Source organism: Drosophila albomicans, chromosome 2R (assembly GCF_009650485.2).
Source record: "Drosophila albomicans strain 15112-1751.03 chromosome 2R, ASM965048v2, whole genome shotgun sequence".
NCBI lineage: Eukaryota > Metazoa > Arthropoda > Insecta > Diptera > Drosophilidae > Drosophila > Drosophila albomicans.
In genome coordinates, this window is record NC_047631.2 from 31,644,112 (window position 1) to 31,666,158 (window position 22,047).

The 22,047-nt window shown below is 37.4% G+C and overlaps 1 protein-coding gene across 2 annotated transcripts in view; it reads right to left on the reverse strand.

The window, feature by feature from the left end:
• LOC117573864 (serine-rich adhesin for platelets) overlaps nucleotides 1-21,793 on the reverse strand; it is a 38,446-nt gene extending 16,653 nt beyond the window's left edge. For both annotated transcript variants that reach the window (XM_034257339.2, XM_034257336.2), the window contains exons 1-2: nucleotides 20,593-21,793; nucleotides 2,458-2,530 (exon numbers count right to left, since the gene is read on the reverse strand). The gene's annotated coding sequence lies outside the window, so the exon portion shown is untranslated. The remainder of the gene's footprint in view (nucleotides 1-2,457; nucleotides 2,531-20,592) is intronic.
• Nucleotides 21,794-22,047: the final 254 nt, after the last annotated feature.

Below are 22,047 nucleotides of genomic sequence, written 5' to 3' on the forward strand. Positions count from 1 at the left end.
AATTGTTGAGCGCGTTTTTCTAGCGGTTTTTGTCGCGTTGTCTTTCTCACGCACCGTTTTGCTGTTTGTGTTTTTATTTCAGTTTTTTTTTCGTAATAGCATTTTTTGTGCAATTTGCTTTAATGCACTTTTAATGCAGACAACAGCAACAACAGTCTGAGGAGGAGAAGATGCCGCTGCTGCTGTCAGTTTATGGCATTAAATGTGAGTGACATTTTTCTTCATTAAATTCAACACATTGTCAACAGCTTTTGTTTAGCGGCATTCGCTCCCTCACTTCAGCTCTTCTTCCCAGCACAATGCAATTTTTCAGTTTGTCAATCAAGCATCTGTGTGTGTGTATGTGTGGCAGCCATGCTGTTGCATGTGTGTGTGTAGTATAACATGCAACTCGTATCACAACACTTTAGCACCTCATCATTTGCTGCCCTAATTAATAGATCGTTCTGCCTCATAAACGCTGCCACACAAATTGGTTCTGTGTCAACATTCGCACGGAGTATTTTTGGAAAAGCTTAAAATACTTTTTAAAAGAAATCGAGATAAATTTGTCTTGCTTTTGTTTCTGACTCGTTTCGAGTCGAGTGTAATTTTGTTAGAAATGGAAAGTTTTATTGTTGTCGTTGCTCATTCCAAAACAAGCAACAACAACAATAAAACAACAAATCTCTCAGACTAAACGCTGAAGCAGCTGCCATTTGTTTTGTCTTCATTTCTTTACATTTTTCTAAATCTGAAAATCTCCGCAATTGTCTTCTGTTCAACGTTTAGCGGGAGTAGCATTTGCCACCTATTAAACTAATTATAATTGTATTTACTTGTTTATTTTAAATGCTTGCCAACTCGAGTCGAGTGATCTCGCATGTTTTATTATTTACATGGCATAGCAGAGATCGCTGAGATTATTATCATTCTGACACGAAAGTCATTAAAGCAGTCGACTTTTTGAACTTGTAAAGCATAAATTATTCTTGAAAATGCTTGACGAGCTGAGGGCATCTAATTATAGTTGTAGAGTAAAGTATATTAAACAGTTTTCTCTTTGAGCTGGTTAAAAGAAATGCTATTGCAAATTCGTTATCTACTTGAAATTCTATAATGAAATTTCTCTATTTAAGTAATACTTTTGCTTTGGCTGATAATCTGGTATATTTTGACCTTTACGATATACACCAAATGTAACCTTTGGTATATTTTCATATTCTTGTGGTTTATTATATGGTATATTTTAAGAATAACTTGAAATTCTCTAATGAAATTTCTCTATTTAAGAAATGCTTTTGCTTTGGCTGATAATCTGGTATATTTTGACCTTTATGATATATACCAAATATGATGTTCGGCATATTTTAGTATTTTTGCAGTTTATTATTTGGTATATTTTAAGAATAACTTGAAATTCTTTAATGAAATTTCTCTATTTAAGAGATACTTTTGCTTTGGCTGATAATCTGGTATATTTTGACCTCTATGGTATGTATATACCAAGTATGATCTTTGGCATATTTTAGTATTTTTGCTGTTTATTATTTGGTATATTTTAAGAATAAATCTCTTTTGAAATCAAGAATGCGTCAACTATGAATTTCAATGACTACATCAAATAATATGTTGCTTCATTAGTCAAACTTGATGTGTTTTTAGAATGAATGAAAGCTTGACATGATAATATTTTCCCTTTAGGTTATTCTGTGCACAATTTTATGGCTTATCAATTGCAATTAATCTAACGCCCTGCACATTAAAGTGATTATTCAATTAAAGTGCTGGCAAGCAATCGTCACATCTAGTTTGCTGTTTGGTTTCACTTTTGAAGCTTCTTACGCTCCCTTCTCCAATTTCCCACTCACGTTCTCCTCTCTCTTTCTTTCTCTTTCGAGTTCATTGATTGTCATCTGGAAGCACTGCACACACACACACACACACTCACACACATTGTTTAATATGGTGGCAAATTAAGGTATTCAATTGAAAATGCTGCTAACGAACTGCAAGTTAGTGAGTTGAAGCCACACACTTCAACGGTTGCCAGTTGCCAGTGGCAAGTTACCATTGCGATTGCAATGTTTCCCGGTGTTGCAACACGGGACAGCCCGTGAGAGTTGTCCCCCTCCACCTCTCTCCACCCTCTCCAAAGGCACAAACATTGTTAGTGGCAGTCGCGTCGAATTACAAGTGTTTTACATGCCAGAGTCTGACAGGTCTTCAATTGCATTCGCAGCTGCAGTTGCACTTGCAAATTACACACTCAAACACCAGTTGAAGAAGTGGGCGCTTGGTTCAAGAAGTGGGCGTGGCTCACAGGCCAAATGGCCATGTTGCATGCCAAGCAATTGAAATGCGGTGGCGACGTTTCGCGGTTACGCATTTTTGCATTCTGTGTGAATTTCGTTGGAAAATTATGGCCAAAGAAAGAAAGAAAGAGCCAGAAAAAAATAAAAGGTAAATTTCGCTTACCCGTTTAAACTTTGTGTGTTGCTTTGGCACGTTTTGCTGCTCGTTTAGCTTGATTGTTTTCCAGTTTGTTTGCCTGCAAAATACAGAAAAATATGAAGCAACATTTATTTCGATTGTTGTCAAAAACAATTGCAATAACAACTACAAAAACTACGAGACATTCGGTTGTGAATATTCGTGAATTCTGTTCAGTTCAATGCCCTGAGGGCCGCATGCAATTTCATTATTTTGTATTGTTTTACTTTATTTTCAAGTTTTGCAAATCGAATTACCAAATGTTAAATCCGTGCCAAGTCTCTTTGCCCGCCCGCAACATTGTGCGGCGCCAAGACTCAAGCAATGACCCGAATTCGATGCACGTTGCGCTCGTATTTCTTTCCCCCTCCACCTCCACTTTATCCCCTCTCTCTCTCTCTGTTGGCCAGACCCAGACTAAGGTGTTGGCATTTGCAAGGCATTTATAATCGACACCAAAGTCTGTAATCGAGAGCCAAGCTTGTATTGTGTAGTGTCACTCTCTCACCAAGCTGTTGACCAACTTGCATCGAGTTTTATGCACTTGAACACTTCGCTTTTTATGCCTTTCAATGCGCCATGCAAAAACACACATAGAAGCGTTTTATCAAGGTTAACGTGCCACAAGTTGGTAAGAGGTTTGTTTTTTACTGCTTACTGGTTGCTTTTACCATTATGAAGCAGCTTCGACCATGGCTTACACTTGTTCTTCTGACCCGAACGAACCGGCCGCCAATTGCCAATTTGCTTTAAATCAAATGGCATTTTGATTGGAATTGCACTCTACACAGACGCTTTATGGTCACAACCAGTATAAATCGAAGGCAATTAGAAATATTTGCATAATTTGCACTTTAAGAAAAAGCACAAATTGCAATTTGCGTGACATGTTTATGCAGTTACAAACTACAGGGTTTAGTTCGATTTGCAACGGGAATAATTACACAGTTACGGGTCTAAGTTGGTCTGTAACCACAAGAGTTTAATTAAGTTTACATCAAGAGGTTGAACAACAATATGAACTAATTGCAATCCGAGTACTAATTTATGTATCTTGAAATCCATTTTGTTGGATCAATAAAAGAAACAAGTAAGAAATAAGATACTCTCTACCCATTTTCAATGACAGCGAAACAATGAAAAAATCTTGTAATCTTTCTAATACACAAAAAAATAAAAGAATATATCAAAGGTATATTTGGTAAAACGATATTATAACAATTAAGATATACCATAGATACAAAATATACCATATCGTCAGTCAAAGCAATGAAGATCCCAAAAGTCATTATTTCTTGAATAATTTTTAAGTTTCTAATTTGATCGCAACATATTTTTAATTCATTTTCATTTTCAAAAACAACGAAACAAAGAAAAAGATCAGTATTATTATTGAAATATACCTAAAAGTATTAAAATATACCAAAAGCTGTATTTGGTATAACGTTATTATTACATTCAAGATATACCACATATAGAAAATATACTAGATTATCAACCAAAGTAATGAAGAACCGAAAGCGATTATTTTTTTAGAATAATTTTGAAGTTTTTAATTTGATCTCAACTAAATTTGTAAGATTCTTAAACCTTGCCATCGTTTATACATTAAAGAAACTTTTATTAAAGCTGTCTCAACTTGTTTCTTTCCTTTCTTAAAATCGAATCTAAAAAATCGAATTTTATTATTTTTCATTTCAACGAATCAATTGCAGTTTCGCACTCCTTTCGTAATTTAAAGTGTAAGCCAGCTGCAAGAGCATTGAAAGCGCAGTCAGAAATCGCAGATAAATCAGATCAGTTAACAGGTTAGCCAAGAGGTCGGGTTGTGAAGTTGTTGTTACTCTTGCTGACAACTGTTTAATTAACAGAAATTCCATTTGGTCGGCTGTTGGATTTGATCATTAGCATCAAGAGTGACAGCAACAACAGCAGCAGCTGAAACTGAGTAGAGTGTGGGCTGCTTTCAAGCGGAGAGCAGAGAAGAGAAGAGAACTTGCTAAGAACTGGATTTGGATGTGGTATCGGAATCAGTCATATGTAATTAATTGTTTTGGCCATTTTCTATGGCTATCGTATACAGTTAATGGCCCTGAAGGGGGTGCTTTGTAATTCATCGTTGTTGGCTGCTATTGAAATTGCCTTTGTGGCTTGGCTTTGACTTCAATGTGCGTTTGTTGTTTTCTTTTTTTTGGTTAAAGAACTGGGCAAATGGGAGCTTGATTTGAATCTACAAGAATAACAATTTAAATCGTTATACTCGTAGCTGGCATTGCATGTTCAGGAAGTCTGCTCAGCAGAAATTCAACAGCTCGAAATGGGTAAATGGGAGTAAGTGAACCCCAGAGCATCCGCTGTGCTAAAAAGAAGTGTGTGTGTGTGTGGGGGGAAGTGATGATAATAAAGCAAACACTGAAGGTCATTACCGGAAAAACGGGTTTTGTGTCTTGTCTACTACAGCATTGAAGTGAGTAAGCATTTGGCATTAAAATACCGTTGGGATTATGGCACTGAATATGCATGGGCGTTCGCCTTAATAGCCAACTCTAAATGCCGCCAGTTGCCAGTTTACTTGCCAGTTTTCCAGCTTGTCTGGCAAGTGGTCGATGCGTCGCTTCACTCAAAACTGGCTGCCACTACATGCAACAATTGCCACAGCAGAAACTGCATCTCCATCTGCATAAATTATGCAGCCAGACCTCGAGTCATTTTGGAAGTTGTCATTCGTTTGGCATGGGCAAAGACAACAGACGACGACAACAACGACAACAACAACAACAACGTTGCCAGTTGTTGATGTAGTTGCTGTGTTGATGAAGATGATGATTGGGTTGCAGATGGAGATGCATTGCCAAGCAGCAGGCCAACGCCTCGTCTTGTTGCTGCTGCCAACAACAAGTGGCTGCAAAATTGATTAGATTATGTGCCAAGAACTTTTCCGACTGTCCTTTTAGCGCTTCAACAACTTAACAGAGTTGCAAACAGAAATGACTAACAGTAATCTGTGAAAAGTAGTAATTGCTATAAGCTATACTTTATTTTGAGTTTAAGATAATAAATTTCTAAAATATTGCAGCAAAATATGTCAAATTAAAGCTAAATTGAAGCCAAGCTAAAATTGAGTTGAAGTCAATTTAAAGACAGAAAATTAACAGCTGTTACTTAACAGTCTGTTGTCACAAATGTTAATAAATAGTTCAATTTGCAGACTTTAGCTAATAAAGCTGACATAATCCAAAACTTATAACTGCAATCGAGTTCAATAAACTGAAATTTGTCTGCTAATTAATGGGGAAACTATTGTTACTCTATTGTTATCTTCGAAGAAATGTTGTCAACTATTTACTTATGCTTGAGAAAACTTTCTTATCATTGTCAAAGGCCTTGACATTTTGCTAGCTAAGCTTAGCATTCCTATCAGCTTATTTACTCGTTCATCATTATCACATTCTTGATTTAAAATTCACTATAAATTAAAATACTGTTAACACTCGCTGTTATCATCAGCCTCCGCTTTGGTATGCATCAAATTCTATGGCTGTCTTTAAGCTTATAAATTTGACATAATTTTCATAGCCAATAGCTTAAGAAATTCTTTACGCTCGCAACTTCTTCTTCTACTGGTTATTTGAGCTGTAACTGTAGTTGACATCAATGGGCTGTGGTGGCAAGCTAGTAAGAAACCGGTTAAGCACTTCTAATGCGTACATTATGAAGAGAGGCTTTTATGATTGGCTATTTATGCGCAGTCAATGACACAATCCCCCAAAAGCCCAAATGACTTTGTTGCTTATGCTTATGCCATGGCTAATGCCGTTCTTTTCTAACCGTTAACTGAACTGAAGCTGGCCAATGCAAGCGGCAGCATTCGAAATGCAGACACTCGATCAGCCACGTTGCACACACACAGAGAGAGAGAGACTGCAACTTTCTACAATAACAAAAAAGAAAAAAACGAGTTGAGTGGCATCATTTGCTTTTTGTAGCATGTCTACGCCCAAGAGTCGAGTCCGCGTCCGAGTTGAAGTTGAAGTTGGAGACGCAGTCGCTCCTCAATTGAATGCTTCAATGGAGCAGAAAACGCTTGGTAGCTACGATCGCTGCGATGCTGCCTGCCACTTGCAACATGTATGGCGCATGGTGCATTGGGGTATGTCAACCCGCCGTTGATTTGCAGCAAATGTCACTGCAAATGAAGCTCAAGTTAATTTGCTCAAGCATTGACATTGCCTCGCCTTCGCATCAACAACAACAGCCAACGAAGGGGACATTTCCATTTGCATTTCCACTTGAGCGCAACGCTTCTTAATTTATGCATTAATTTCTGTTGATAACTCACAAAGTTACGGCTAAAACGCAACTTAATTGCGCGCACACACAAACTGCTTGTAGTCGAGGTTACAAATTGCTATTTAGCTGCACAATTAATTTGTCAAAAACCAAATGGACAGCTTTGCTTTTTGCTGCAGTTGCATGCTTCGGGCAGGTGTTGCAACTTTCACCTTGACCGGTTGCAAAATACTCGCCAAGACTCTGGTCTTATTGCAATGGCCAGTGGTGTAGGCCAACAACAAACAACAAATCTACCAACGGATGACGTCTCATCACTTTGTGTTGAGCCTAAACAAAGAACTTCCCTTCACGACGAAATGCGAGCCAAATTCAAGCTGCTTATTTGCATTTCAAAGCTCGGCAAATTGAAAGAGTTTTGTTGTACTTAATTAGCAGCAATCCATGAGCATAATATAAATAATCAAAGACGAAAGATTCTCTCTCTCTCTCTCTGGCATGAAAAGCCATGACCAAATATCAAATGCTCATAGAACCATTATTGATCGAAAGTTGAACGAACTGAGCTGAGCTGCGAGTCGTGATTATCAAATGTGGTAGCCCAGCATGGCAAATGCTTTTCAGCTACGTAAATAGAATAGAATTACACAGAAGATGGAGAACGATTGAGAGAATGAGAGGCAGTAGAAGTCCATAACTAATTAATTAAATTTCAGCAGCATTCTGCGATCTATAAATAATAAAATTTGACAGCTAGAAAGGCATTCACCACATGAGCTGTCTTGTTAGCAATATATTTTTGGGCAACTTTACAATATAGATGTGGCGATAAGCAGGGAAATTTTGTGAGAGAGCTTAAGCAAAAAGATTGATCGGAGAAAGAGGAAAACTGACAGCTGCTTTACGTGATCATGAAGTTGCACAAAACTAAGATCACGTTTAGTTTATGAACAGCTAATTTGTTGATAAGTTTTCAACATTTTAAATAAATTAGATGCAATTTTTTTTTAGCTAAGATGACTTCTCTGTAGTAAAGAAGATTAGCAAATATTCCTTCGAAGATAAAGTACATTTTGACAGATGACAAAAGAGTGATCGGAGAAAGAGGAAAACTGACAGCTGCTTTAGATGAATGAGACGTTGCATAAAACTTAGTTTATCAAGAGCTAATTTGGTGTAAAGTTTTCAACAACATTTTACATAAATTAGCTGAACTTTTCAAGAGCAAAGATACCTCAACTATATTAAAGAGAATTAGCAATTATTCCCTCGAAGATAAAGATACATTTTGACAGATGACAAAGCAACAAAGCATTGCAACACTCGTTGCGATTATTATAAAACACTGCAAGATGGTATAATGTTTGTCTAACGGCGACAACAGCTGTACGTATACTTGTTACGCTCACTGTGCGTGGCAATGGCATAGTTAACATAGCAATGTAGATTGCAAGGGGCAGATACAAGTACTACCTGAAGCTGAAGCTGGCCACCTCATCTGAGACTCAGCGCAAACGCAGCTCGCAGCTTGGCAGCTCGCAACTTAATTACGCGCCTGCACATAAAAAAAAGCAAAAGTAGCGTTATGTTTCAGTTTCATTGGCAGCCAAGCATGACGAGCGTTGATGGGGAGGAGAGGGCACTCAAGAAACTCGAGAAAATAAAGATATGCCATATAATATTTTTGTTGAAATTAAATTAATGCTTTGGCCAGATAAAAGGTTAAGTTTACTTCTCTCTGTGTGTGGAATTTTCTGTGCTTTATGACACTGCCAAATTGAGTTGTTGTTGCTTGTGTTGTTGTGGCTGCCACATAAATCAAATCAACCCAGAGACGTATGTACCGTTAAACATGTGGCAAGCAACTGCAGCAGCAGCATTCCCCCATTTTTAACACGCCCGCCTAATCAAAGCGCTTTTGTTGAGTGAAAATGTTCATTGCCGCCAGCATGGAAATGCATTTTCATTTTCTAAGCGACGAAGAATGCAGAGACAGAGAGAGAGTGCTATGAGGGGAGGGGGTGGGGAAGAGCTGCCTTCCCTCTGGCATGCCACAGCGACTTCCTCATTTATGCACTTCCCAAAACAGCAGCTCGAGCCGTGAATGAAACCATTTTACTTATATATATAATTAGACCTATATCATTATGCATTTGTATCTGTATCTATATCTGCATCTATATCTGTATCTATGGCTGCATCTGCGCGTGTGCTCATGCACCCCTTGTGTTTATTATTAGTTCCCCTTGCGTCTCCACTTAAGTGATCAGTTCCGTTTGCAGCGGCAACAGTTAGAATTGCAGCTAGGAGACAATTGCATAATGGGTGGAAAGTGATGTCACCTTGTGTGCAAAACTAGCCGGAAAAGTGCGCCCTTAATTGTGATTGACAGCATCCTGCAAGACAATTTGCAAACCAGAAGAATTTGAATTGGAATTTGAATTAAGATGGCAAATCTTTGTGCGCTAAACTGCGGAAATGTTTAGCTATGCCATTACCTTTAATAATTTCTCTTTAAGCTTGTACTATTGTTACTTATTGAATGCACAATGATTTTCCACAATTTTTATCATTAAACACAGCGCACATCGAACTCCCTTTTGATGGGCTTTGTGTGTTGTTACACAATTATGGTACATCATCGTGAATCGCGATCGCGTTCATTGCCATGGCTTTCACCACAAGTGCGTGCTTAACATTGGCTTAACATGCGTTTAACATTGAATTAACAGCGCCCACGTTATTCGTCTATGAGTCCGACCTTAGCCTTGGCAAACGCAAAAACACAAAAAAAACAAACTCACATGCAAACAGCCGCATTATGATACTATTATTAGCCAGAGGCAAAGACTGTGATCTCTTGTCTATATTTTCCATTTTTGTTGAGCGAGATACAAGCATTTGTTTATAGATTTGTGGGCGCCCCTTGACCTCGTCTCCCATTGCAAAATGGCCCGTTGTTGTAGCCGGCAACACAACGAAAATTTGATCTGAGCTCGTCTTGGACATTAGCTTAGCTTTAGCTGTACAAACCGGTCAAGAGCGCGGCATAAAACATTTATTGTTTGGCAAGAAAAGAAAACACCGTTGCGAAAAACATTTGAATTTGAGCATCGAGAGAGATCGTTATGATGATGCATGTGCGATGTTTATAATGGGCTTGTGAAATTCCACATATGTGCAGAGATGACCTTTTGTTGAAGCAGCCTTCCCCTTGAATATGCATTGTTTATTTGCTTGCATGTCTGCCACAGCAGAAATAATATCGCTAGCTTGGCCTTTTGGCAGTGGGAACACACACAAAACAACTCAAGGCACGCATGCAACACTCTCTGCATAAACAACAACAGCAAAACAAATCAATCAAGCGATGCGAGTCGCAGCCAAAAGTCATTAACATGATCGCTGCCCCCTTGCGGCGCCAACCAAGTTGGTGGCTAGTTCATTCTTTAAGTGCATAATTACATTCGATAGCCTGCTGGCTGGCTAGCTGATAAGAGCAGAGCTATGGCCCATTAGAGGGCAAGCGCATTAAAGTGTAATAAACGCGGAAGGCGCAGGCATTACGAAAATTATTATAATAAGTATGCTGCGAAGCATCCGTGAGATGATGCACATGTTGCTGCCTCACGCATCTCAGCAATTGAAAACATTCAAGTGCTAGGCTGATCTGCATAAGTGAACGCCACGTAATAGATACGCAGCCATGTTGCAGATGCAACACAACACAACACAAGAGGCAAGAACGTCGACCGTTGTTGTTGTTGAGGGGTCGTTGTTCATCGTTGCCTGGGAGCGTGGAAGCGATTTGATGACTGAGCGCCTGTAATGCGGAAAGCGCGTAGCACGTAGCACGCAGCACGCAAAATGTATCTGCGAGATACATTTTAGCTGCTGCAAAATTTGGCATTCAACAGCAACAGCAACAGATTGGTGCTTGGCATAATGGACAGCCAGTCAGTCTGTCTGTCTCGTGTACTCATAATATTTTCATAATAATGAGCAGGAAGTTTCGAGTCGAAAAAAGAAAAAACACCAAAATCGGCTTATGGCATTAAGCGACATTCAGTGTTACGACGAAAATGCGAGACATCGAGACAGACATCGACGAGATGCTTTGGCGATAATTAAAAGCGAAACTGTTACAAAGTACTTTTAATGGTCGCAATACATAGTTTAGATATATAAGTTGTGAGTGAGCGACAATTGCATAATAATTTGTCTGCATTTGGCATATAAGTGTATCAATTACATTTTACACTAATTGCAACAAATCCGCTTGCGATTGCATTTGCCGTTAAATTCAATTTGGTAACTTAATTAAATTACATAGTTAATCAACGATTTTTCAAGCTCTTGCAACACACTAATCGAATTTGCCATGCTACACGTTGTGTGTGTGGCACAAACGGAAGCCAACATTTTTCATAATCATATGCATGTTGAGTTTATAAGAAACATTTGCGCCTTGTGTTCCCATCTATTCGCCTATTCAAATATATTCGTTGCGGAAGTCTGTGCGTTGGCCAAACAAACCAGTTTCCAATATTTAATTGCACAAAATTGTAATTGTGCTTAATTGTTGCGCAAACCGGCCTCAGACTGACTCAATCTACAATCGACAATCCACACACAGAGATTTGCCTTTGCTATTTTTGTTGTTATACCCGCTACTCATAGTATAGAAGGGTATTTTAACGTTGTGCTTGAAGGAAATATAAGTGTAACAGGCAGAAGGAAGTATCTCCGACCCAATAAAGTATATATTCTGGTATATTTTGATCTCTATATTTTAAATGTAAAATATACCGAATTGATAAAAAATATACGAATGGCTCTATTTGGTGTTTTGGTATTATACCAAATATAATATACAACCAGCAAAACAGTGAGCTGTTATTCTTAAAATATACCAAATTTAAACACGGCAAAAATAATAAAATATACCAATGACTATATTTGGTATATTGATACACTATTATACCAAATATAATATATAAAGAGCAAAACACTGCGGAATTATTCTTAAAATATACTGAAGTAAAACACCATAAAATACTAAAATAAATCAACGACTCCATTTGGTATATAAATATACTGAATATAACCTTTAGTATATCTTATATATATTATAGGTGTATTTTAGAAATGAAACCGCTCTGTTTTGCTCATATTTAAAACGGATTGCAGATATCTCTCAGTCGAGCACACTCGCCTGTAGTTTTCTTACTTGTCTTGTTTTGTTTTTGCTTCTTTCATAATTGACTTTGGCAGCTTGTGAGAAAAACCAATAGTCTGAGTTCCAATCCGATGTGGGCACTGGTCATGTCATGCAATCGCAATACGGAACCGGCTGACTTCAGCTGCCGGCTGACTCAGCGGAAAAGGGCTCAAGTAACTCAAGCTCGTTTCCAATTGCATTCGATGAGATTTTTCATAGTGCTGTGGAAAAGTGACATTTATATTTGATGAATATAAGCCTGCAAGGCAGAGGGGGGCGTGGCAAATCACGTTGCGCTGACTGAGATTACACAATCTCTTGCTGCCCACACACACACACTTGGGCCACTTTCAAATGGTTTTCACTTGCTGCAACAAGCCGGGCCTAAAGCGAATTTGTTTAGAATGATGTTGGTTAATTTTAGAAAGCGGCGCCATTGAGTTGCAAGTCGCATTTGCTGCACGTGCTGCACATGAATCATGGCACTCGATCGATTCGAAAGGAGCGACTAACTCATGCATCGTTGAAAAATTATACTTAGAGGCGAAAGGAACGTGACTATGAAGGATTTACACATGTCTATAAATTGCATTGCGGCAAGCAAGGGGCAAGCAACAAACAACAGCAAACAGCGTGCAGCGTTGGCGGCAACCGCAACAGCAACAGTAACAGCAACAATAGAGGCAAACAAAAGCCAATGCTGGCAATCAGCGTTGTTTTTCTTTTTGATTGAGCGAATTTATTTATGTTGTCCGTCCGTCCATCGGTTTGTCCCTCTATCTTTCTAGCGTTGTTTTGTTGCGCTCTTTTGTCGGCTTTGCAAAATCGTGGCTTGTAATTATTGGCCATTATTATTGGGTCTAAAAGCGCACAAGCCGTTCACCGCACACAACACAACACAGCACAAGACAACAGCCGGAACTGTATCATCTGACCAACTTGGCCAACCAACGTCTAGGAAACTGGCAACTGGGCAACATCATTGTTTTTGTTGCTGTTGGTTCACGCTTCAATGAGTTAATAATCAATGCGGCTCATTGTTTTGCCAATAATGCGAATAAAATTGCAACAAGTGCAAAAATTAATTCAATTAGAAAATCGCCACACGACTCTCCGACTCCAATCGAATTGGTTTGCAAGTCAATTTACCAATACCCTGCAGGTTGTCATTGTTTATTAGCCTGATTGATTGAAATTCTAGGGAAAAATCAATTGACAAACAGAGAGAGAGAGAGAGAGAGATAGAATGATACCATAGATAGGCAGAGAGTGCGATAGAAACCAGTTGAGGAGTCATCGAGATTGTGGCGAAAATTATAATGAGCAAGTTGGGGACAAGTTTCAAATCGTTCGACGTGTGAAACAAGCGATGAAATCATGCAGACCCCAAGACCACAATTCAAGGTTACGCGCTATATAATATAGTATATAGTATATACTTTTCGTAAATACCAGACCAAATGCGCACAGAGTTTGGCCCCGCTGAGTTGTCATTTGTCAGCCAGGCTCAAAGTGATTGGGCAATTAGCCAACGCTAGCAACAATAAGAGGGCTACAGTTGAGTGTGCTTGACTGTAAGATACCCGCTATCCATTATCAAAAAGAGGTAAGCATTGCAAAAGCGGTATTATTGATCAGATATACCTAAATTATATTTAGTATATAAATATACCACCACATGTCAAATATACCATGAAGTACAAAATATACCATATATCGCTATCTACTTTTAATAAAAGGTAATTATGGCAAAAGCGGTATTATCGATTAAAATAGTACAAATTACATTTGGTATATGAATATACTTTAATTGTGAAATATACCAAATATACTGCTATACAGTTTCAATAAGAAGTAATTATTGCAAAAGTGATATTATCGATGAAAATATACCAAAAGTTATATTCGATATATCAATATACTACTACATTTGAAATATACCATGAAGTACAAAATATACCATATATTCAATAAAAAGTAATCATTGCAAAAGCGGTATTATCGATAAAAAAATATACCGTGTGTTATATTTAATATATCGATATACTAATATGCTTGAAATATACCATAGAGTGGGAAATATACTAAAGCTACATAATACCCTTCTACCCTATTGATTGTAGGTATCAAAATACATTTATCACATAGTAGCTAAATATGAAACGAAGTACGCCAAAGCAGCTTACACAACAATGAAATACCCTGTAGCGAAGTGATCTCAACTTAATTGAATTAACACAGAAAAAGAGAGTATGCTAAATTGATAATTTTCCGTAAAGGAAAAGTTTCTCTTACTTGGGGGCTTATGATTCACTTTTATTGACTCACTAAGCTGAACTGACGGCACATTACAGGGTATCAAAATTGAAAGTGATTTCATAGGGTTAACGAAGCAAGACAATAAGCAGCACAACACATGCAGCAGTAAAGTAGTATAGCATTTGGGTTTGGGTGCTTTATGCACCAAAGTGCAGGCAATAAACTTTACGTAAGTGGCCAAGACTCGCATGAAAGTGTTTTCTGTTGTTATTGTTGTTGCTTCACTATGGAACAAAACAACGATATTTCACATAAATATATGTGTTTGTGTATTTATGACATTTATTGGTACATCGATCCACATCGACATCGATTCGTTGACCCAAATGCTGTGGCGTCAGAGGGCCATTAGGCAGTCATTAAAGCGAGCCAAGATCGAGATTTTTTTTTTTTTTTTTTGACCCAAAGGCGTTTGAATCTCTGATAGCTTGACTACAATTTTGCTGTTGATCGTCAGGCATTTTCAAGTTGTCTTGAGGCAGCGTTAGAAGCCATTTACTGTTCTTCTGTTGATTGACATGCTAGATTGTATCTGTATCTTTAGGCTGTGTGCATATATCTATCTATCTGCATTGCTCTAACCTCATTTACAGTTCAATGTGTGTGTGTGTGTGTGTGACGCTGCTTGGCCTTTCTCAATAGGCTCATTGTAGTGCCTGACTCTGCCACAGACTCGACGTTTGTGGCAATATGGCAACGGCAGCGGCTTTTCTTCCGCTTTTAACGGTTCATAATTGAAATTATAATTCAATTTATGTTGCCTCCATCAAGTCAGTCGACTGCTTTTGTTTGCCACACTTTGCTTTTCAATTATATTCAATGCACATTAGAAATTGTCTGACGGCTCGCTCTCTCGAAAGTGTTGCCAACAGTGAAAGATGCAATCACAGATTCAGCTACAATTGTATCTGTATCTGTAACTCTGACTGGCGTGTTTGGCGCTGCGCCTGCGCAAAAGTCGTAAGTAAGTATGACTCCAAATTCGATTTGATTGTGAGATACTTTTTTGTCTGTCGGTCTGTCTGTCTGTCTGTTGTTTAATATTAAATTTCATGCACTCACATTCCGTCGTATTGTGGCAAGTATTGTAAATAAATGGAAAAACGTGAAGAAAACAACAGAAATTATTTTACAATGCCGTCGTCGCCGACGCTTGCAATTAAGAACGCTTTCATTTTTCACTTTTCTTCCGATGCCTTGTTGCCTGTGCATTTTCTCATTCAAGCCGAAAAACGTAAAAATATAAATAAAAAATAAACTTTTACTGAATATAATTGAATTAACATTAACACACGATGCGATACACCCAACTAAAGATGCAGATACATATCCAATCGAGCTACAGATACATACATTCATACATGCATTTGTGCACGCAGATCTAAATCAATTTTCACTGATCAGTTTTACAGTTTTCATTAAAATAGTTTGTGCCCCAATCTGCCAGCACATTAACTTTGAGAAATTGTTCAACTAATTAAAGAGACAAGCAATTCTTCTTCTGCCCCTCAAATTATTTGTTCTGCTACTCGAAAATCTTTCAAGTGTGCGAGCTATGTCCAAAAATAGCAACGAAATTGAAATATTTTTTTGGGGTCGCCTCGATATACATAGATCTTGTGTATTTTTGAGTATTTTTATGTGAGAGGTATTCGATGCACTTGAGAGTTTTCCCCAATTGGAAGAAGCAAGCAAGCTACAGCGGAGTGCGCTCGACTTTAAAATACCCGCTACCTATTTTGAACCAGTCAGTGCGGTAGAAGTCTTAAAATATACCAAAATAATATACTGCATAAATACTAACATTTTTCGAAATCTATATTTTGTACTATAGTATTACATTAAAATATACCATAGAGTACAAAATATACCAGATTGTTATCCAATGCAACTAACAGCAACAGACACACGAACAAAATACTGAAAAATACAGACAGCTATATTTGGTACTATAGTACTACATTCAAAATATACCAGATTGTCAGGCAGTACAATGTGGGCTGTTGACGTTGATCAAGAATGAACCCCGTAATCCATTGTAAAAGTGTATCATCGAACAAAATATACCAAAACATATATTTGGTATATAGGTACATATATTATTACTTTAGAAATATACTATAGAATACAAAATATACCAGATTGTTATCCAACGCAACTAACAGCAACAAACAGACGAACAAAATACTGAAATATACTGACAGCTATATTTGGTACTATGGTGCCACATTCAAAATATACCATAAAGTACAAAATATACCTGATTGTCAGCCAGTGCAATCCAGGCTGTTGACGTTGATCAAGAATGAAACCTGAATAAATGTATTATCGAACAAAATATACCAAATAAATATACCAAAACTTATATTTTGTATATACCAAATAAATATACCAAAACATATTTTTGGTATATAGGTATAAAAATATACCAAAGCAACTTGCTTGTCACATACATTTTCTACAAAGTTATAATACCCTTCTCCCCTATCAGTAGCGGGTATTAAAAGTAGTTGCAGTAGTCGCATAAATTTCTCTTCGACTGATAAGAGAAGCCCCAATAATAATGAGGGTCAACAGCAGGCTGCCTCAATTATTTACAATTTCATATTGATTTGTAGTCAGCGCCCCGCTTTTCATTTCAATTTCGACTATTTTCGGGTGTGGCTGGGGGTTTACTTCAATTATCAGTCGCTGCATAATTGAGTGCAGGCCCCCGCTTTGACCTCGTCTCAGCATTGAGCTGAGGGTTGGAGTCGTAGTCGAAGTTGATGTAACAGACCAACGCATCAGCGGGTGTTTTTTTTTTAAAGCCCCGCACGCGTTTTGCATGCGTTTAAAAACGCTTGCGTAAGAGTCGCGAGACAGTCAAGCAAGGTGCGGTTTGGTTGGGTTCGATAGAAAGTGTCGCTTGTTTTGACGATTCACGCGACACATTTGTGGCATAAATTAAGTAATTTTAAACATACGATTATGTGGGCTGCCAAATGTCTCTCTTTCTCTCTTCAAGTTTGTTTACAACTTTATATGGCATGTACTATCCATTTATCTACTTATGAGTATTTGCTGGGCTTAAAATATTTTGATTAATTTGCAGTCACCTTTTGTTGTGTTGATTGTCTTTTCGGGACTATTAATTGTTATGCGATTTTAATGCCGCTTTGTTATAATAATAAAAATGAGCAAAGGTGTTTGCTTACATAAACCCCTCTTCATATGTATTTATTGTTTAGCGATATTGAAATTGGTTTATATATATAAAAATTAATCACATGTTTGCATTGTGCACTTAACAGTTTTGCTGCGTTTTGGAATTTTGCCTTTTGTTAGCATTTTTTCATTTGTTTTTATTTTAACGTTAATTTTATTTTTGTTGCTTTTCGCGAAAAAAAACACACAACGAAAAAAAAGAAAACTTTCTCCGCGGCTTGTCGTGCAAACTTGACGCACAAAAAGCAACAGCAAAATGAAAGAAAAAAAAAAGTGAAAAAAGATATATATGTATATAAAAAAAAGAAATGTACAACAAGCAGATGATTTACAGCATAAATAATGAAATGGTCATTGTTGGTTTTGAGTTATTTGCAAAGCCACAACAACAACAACAACAACATTAGCAACAAGTGTCGAGACAGGAAATTGAACTTTGTTAGAAAACCGCACGAAATAATTGCTCGACTTACAAGCACAAATAAACGAGTGTGTTCATCTTATAAGTACTAAAGTACTCACTACTTGTTTATGTATGTCAGTCCGCTGACCGGACAGATAAGATCCAAGCGAGAGACACGCTCTAGTTTAAGTGCCAATCAATCACGTTTCTCATATTCTTCTTATCAGCTCAGCATGTAACTTGACCGCAGTAGAATGAAACAAGTAAGAACGCTACGGTCGAGTGTACTCGACTGTGAGATACCCGCTACCCATTTTGAATAAAAGCAATATATTTTGCGGTATTATTCTCAAAATATACCGAATATACTGCAAAAATACTGAAAAATATACCAAATGGTATATTTGGTATATCGATATAGCACCGCATTCATAATATACCATAGACGGCACAATATACCAGATTGTCAGCCAAAGCAACTAAGACCCCTAGTAAGAAGGCGTTTTTGCCCATACAAAAGTATTTCTTTAATAACTTCGACAATTTTTATCTGATCGCAACCAAATTTTCAGGAATCATAACTACTATAGTTATTATTGTATATACTAAAATTCGTAACTCTAGCTTGAAAATTACCCTTGTTATTCGATTTTTTTTGCTTTGATTTTTTTGCAAATGCTATCGAAATAAAATTATATCTCTATCTCTTATAGTCTCTGAGATCCAGTGTTTCATATGGTCGGACGGACAGACGGACATGGCTATATCGTCTCGGCTGTTGACGCTGATCAAGAATATATATACTTTATAGCGTCGGAGATGCCTCCTTCTACCTGTTACATACATTTCCTGTCGGCACAAAGTTATAATACCCTACCCTTCTACCCTTTGGGTAGCGGGTATAAAAATGGAAAAACGCGCGCGTTTTCTGGGCGCGACTTTTGCAGTCAATCCCTGACCACAGACAGACAGCAGCAATTGTTGTTGTTGTTGTTATGTAAACACACAACAAAACTAAGTCAATTTTAGTACTTAAACAATGCAAAGCAACCACAACAATAAGTGCGTGATTTGAAAAAGAAAAAAACAGCTTAAAAGTGAAAAGTTTTGACTGTGCTTTAATATGCATAATTATTTTACTGCGTAACTTTTTTGTTGGTCGGTCTCCTAACCGACTTCAATTGCGGCTTTATTTCACAAAGTTCGTGTCAAAATGCAGTTTTAAATATATGCCTTGTTTGTCTTAAAAAAAAAAAAACAAATGTTTAACAAAAACATTCGCTATATCGAAAAAGAAATCCAAATGCAAATCTTTGTGTGTGTTTTTTTCGCCAGTGAACAAGTTTTGTGAAAGCGTCTCTCTACACGTCTATCTATATATGAGCATGTATTTATTTGTTGTTAACTCGCCAGCAAATAGTTAATATATGTAACTACCATCAAACTATCATTTGCCCATCGATGGATGCATCGATTGAATCGAACTCCTTTTGCTTTTGTAGGCAGCAAACAAGTTTTTTTTTATTGCTGTTTTTTTGCACTTTTTCCACCATGCGGCTTATTGACAATTTCTTTTGGAAAAGCACACGCCTTTTCCAGCGATCGCCGCGCTGTCTTTTCAATGGAATTTTCCTCATTGTGTCTGCAGTTGTTGCTCCCAAATCTGTTGTTGTTGCTGTTGCTGCTGCTGCAACGCTTCATTCATAATCAATTACGAGCACGAGCTTCGTGGATTACTATGGTTACGTTGGGTTGGGCTGAAGGCCTCAAGAGGTCAAACTAACTGCACACGACCTTAACTTTGCAGCCGAGAAAACTTGACTGCGATTACAGCAAAAGTTCATTAAACCAACTTTATAAATGTGTTTTTTTAATGCATTGCAATCTTCAGCTCTTTGGGCTGTGTTTGATTTTATTAAAATAAATTATGATAATCTTTGAAGCAATTTATTGTCTTGTCTTCAAGTTGCAGCCTCAATATATCTTTATTGTTTCTTTTAATTATTCATTGCATATTAACTTTGCATTTTATCTTGATCCAAAATATTAAGACATAAACAGTTCAAGTTGAATGCGATTATGGCAAAGATTCATTAAACTACATTTCAAATATATTTTTGACTGCATCTGAATTCATTGTCTTTGATTTTATTAAAATAAATTAAGATAATCTTTATTTTCCTTTATTTCATTATTGAAACAAACAAAATATATTTATAATCACATTGCATTTTGATTTCTGAATTACTGGAATGCGGTTATGAATTATAACTCTAAAGTGCAATCCTCAACTTTCTGCCTTGTCTTCGACTTCATAATAAATAAAAATAAATACCTTCGAAAGCAATTTCTTATCTTCAAGTTGTTTTCAATCTTGGCCCCATTACTACTTTGGTTTATTTCATTATTCAACGCACAAGAAATAAGCAAACTTATGTTTATGTTCATTTCACATTTCGCATTTTTGTTTTGGTCAAAAATATTAAATGACATAAACAGTTTCGCTCATTTCCGTTGACAGGTTCTCAATTTTTAAGTTGTTTTTTATCTTTTTTTTGTTTTTTTTTTTTTTTTTTGCTGTGTACGTCACTTACAAAGCATTTGAGAAAGTTTTTTATATGCGAATTTCTTAAGCACAATTCGTGTTTAATTAAATTTGTAAAAAAATACCATAACTTACCTGCTGGGTGTTTATGCAAACCGGCAGACGAAAATGTTGTTACAAAAAAAAAAAAGAATTTCACAGCGTCAGCAAGTGACACAGAAATGTGACAGGCAAGAGGAGAAGGAGGAGGGTAATAATTATCCAAGAAATTCTAGACGTTTTGCAATAGTATGTGTGAATAAGTGTGTGTTTGGGTGTAATGCGAATCCGGCTGGCGAAGCACGTTAAAAGAATGCGAGTTGTGCTTATGAAATTGCAGCTGAAAAGCTTTTAGAACTTTTCACTGGCTTCCATGAACTTTGCACAAAAGTTGGCCAAACAACTTGTTGTTGTTGTTGTTGTTGCTGCTGCTGTTGCTGGGGCCAATTGTATTGAACACGCTCTCAGATTGCGTTTAGGAGCTCGTTAACTCGTTTCGAAGCTGCAGAAATGAATCCAAAAGGCGTTTGCTCTATTCCTCTGCTGCTGCGGCGGCTGCGCTGCTTTTGTTGTTGTTGCTGCCTCTGCTGTTGGTGTAGTTTACACGACGCGGTTGCTGCGCTGCTGCTGCGGTTTTGGGTGACTGACAGAGACAGCGACACACTGATAGATCGAGAGGGGACGGGCGGGGGAGTTCCGGTATATCGTTGTTCGGTATCGTTTACAATGCGTTTTAAGTCAACTTTTTTCTTGCTAAAAACTATTGTTGTTGTTGTTGTTGTTATTGCAGGGGACGGTTTTCGTTTAGTTAGAATTCGTTATGAGTAGGAAAAAAAACGTAGTAAACAAATTCATCAGTATCACTTGCACATTCTTTTTTTTACTATTATTATTTACTTGTTAATTGATTTCGTAGTAAGTTGATTCTCTTTCTTTTCTTGTCGATTTTGTTTGTTTTGTGTTTTTGTTGTCGTTTAGAAAGTGGGTTAAATTAAACAGCGCGTCTTCTTAGCTACGCTTTATGCAAATTATTTCTCGCATTTGATATTCACATACAATACATAGAAACATACATGGAACACGCATGTATGGGGCTTGTTAAGATCTGTGATTTATTTCGATTTCTTGCAAATATCAACTTCATTCAACTTTGTAATCATGCGTTGCGTTTTTTTTTCTTCTTTGATTATCTATCTCTTTCACTTCTTTGAAGTTCGCAACTAAGTTAAATACAACTTGATTTTCCGCTTGAGACGTTTGCACTTCTTCTCGTTTCACTCGCAACTGAATGGAAGCTCAAACGACGACGACGGCGACGACGACGATCTTCGTGACTGCGCGGCGGCCGCTGCTTCGAGACACGAACGAGCGATCCAAGCTGCAGAAGTGGCTTCGTGCACTTATTGTTGTTGCTGCTGGGGCTCACAGGTGAGAGAGCCGACGAAATGAACAAATGAATAAGAAACCGCGCTTTAGATGTAAGATAAGTGATTTCTTATTAACGTATAGTAATAGTAATTACTCAACAATATCAAAACACTCTTTGAAACA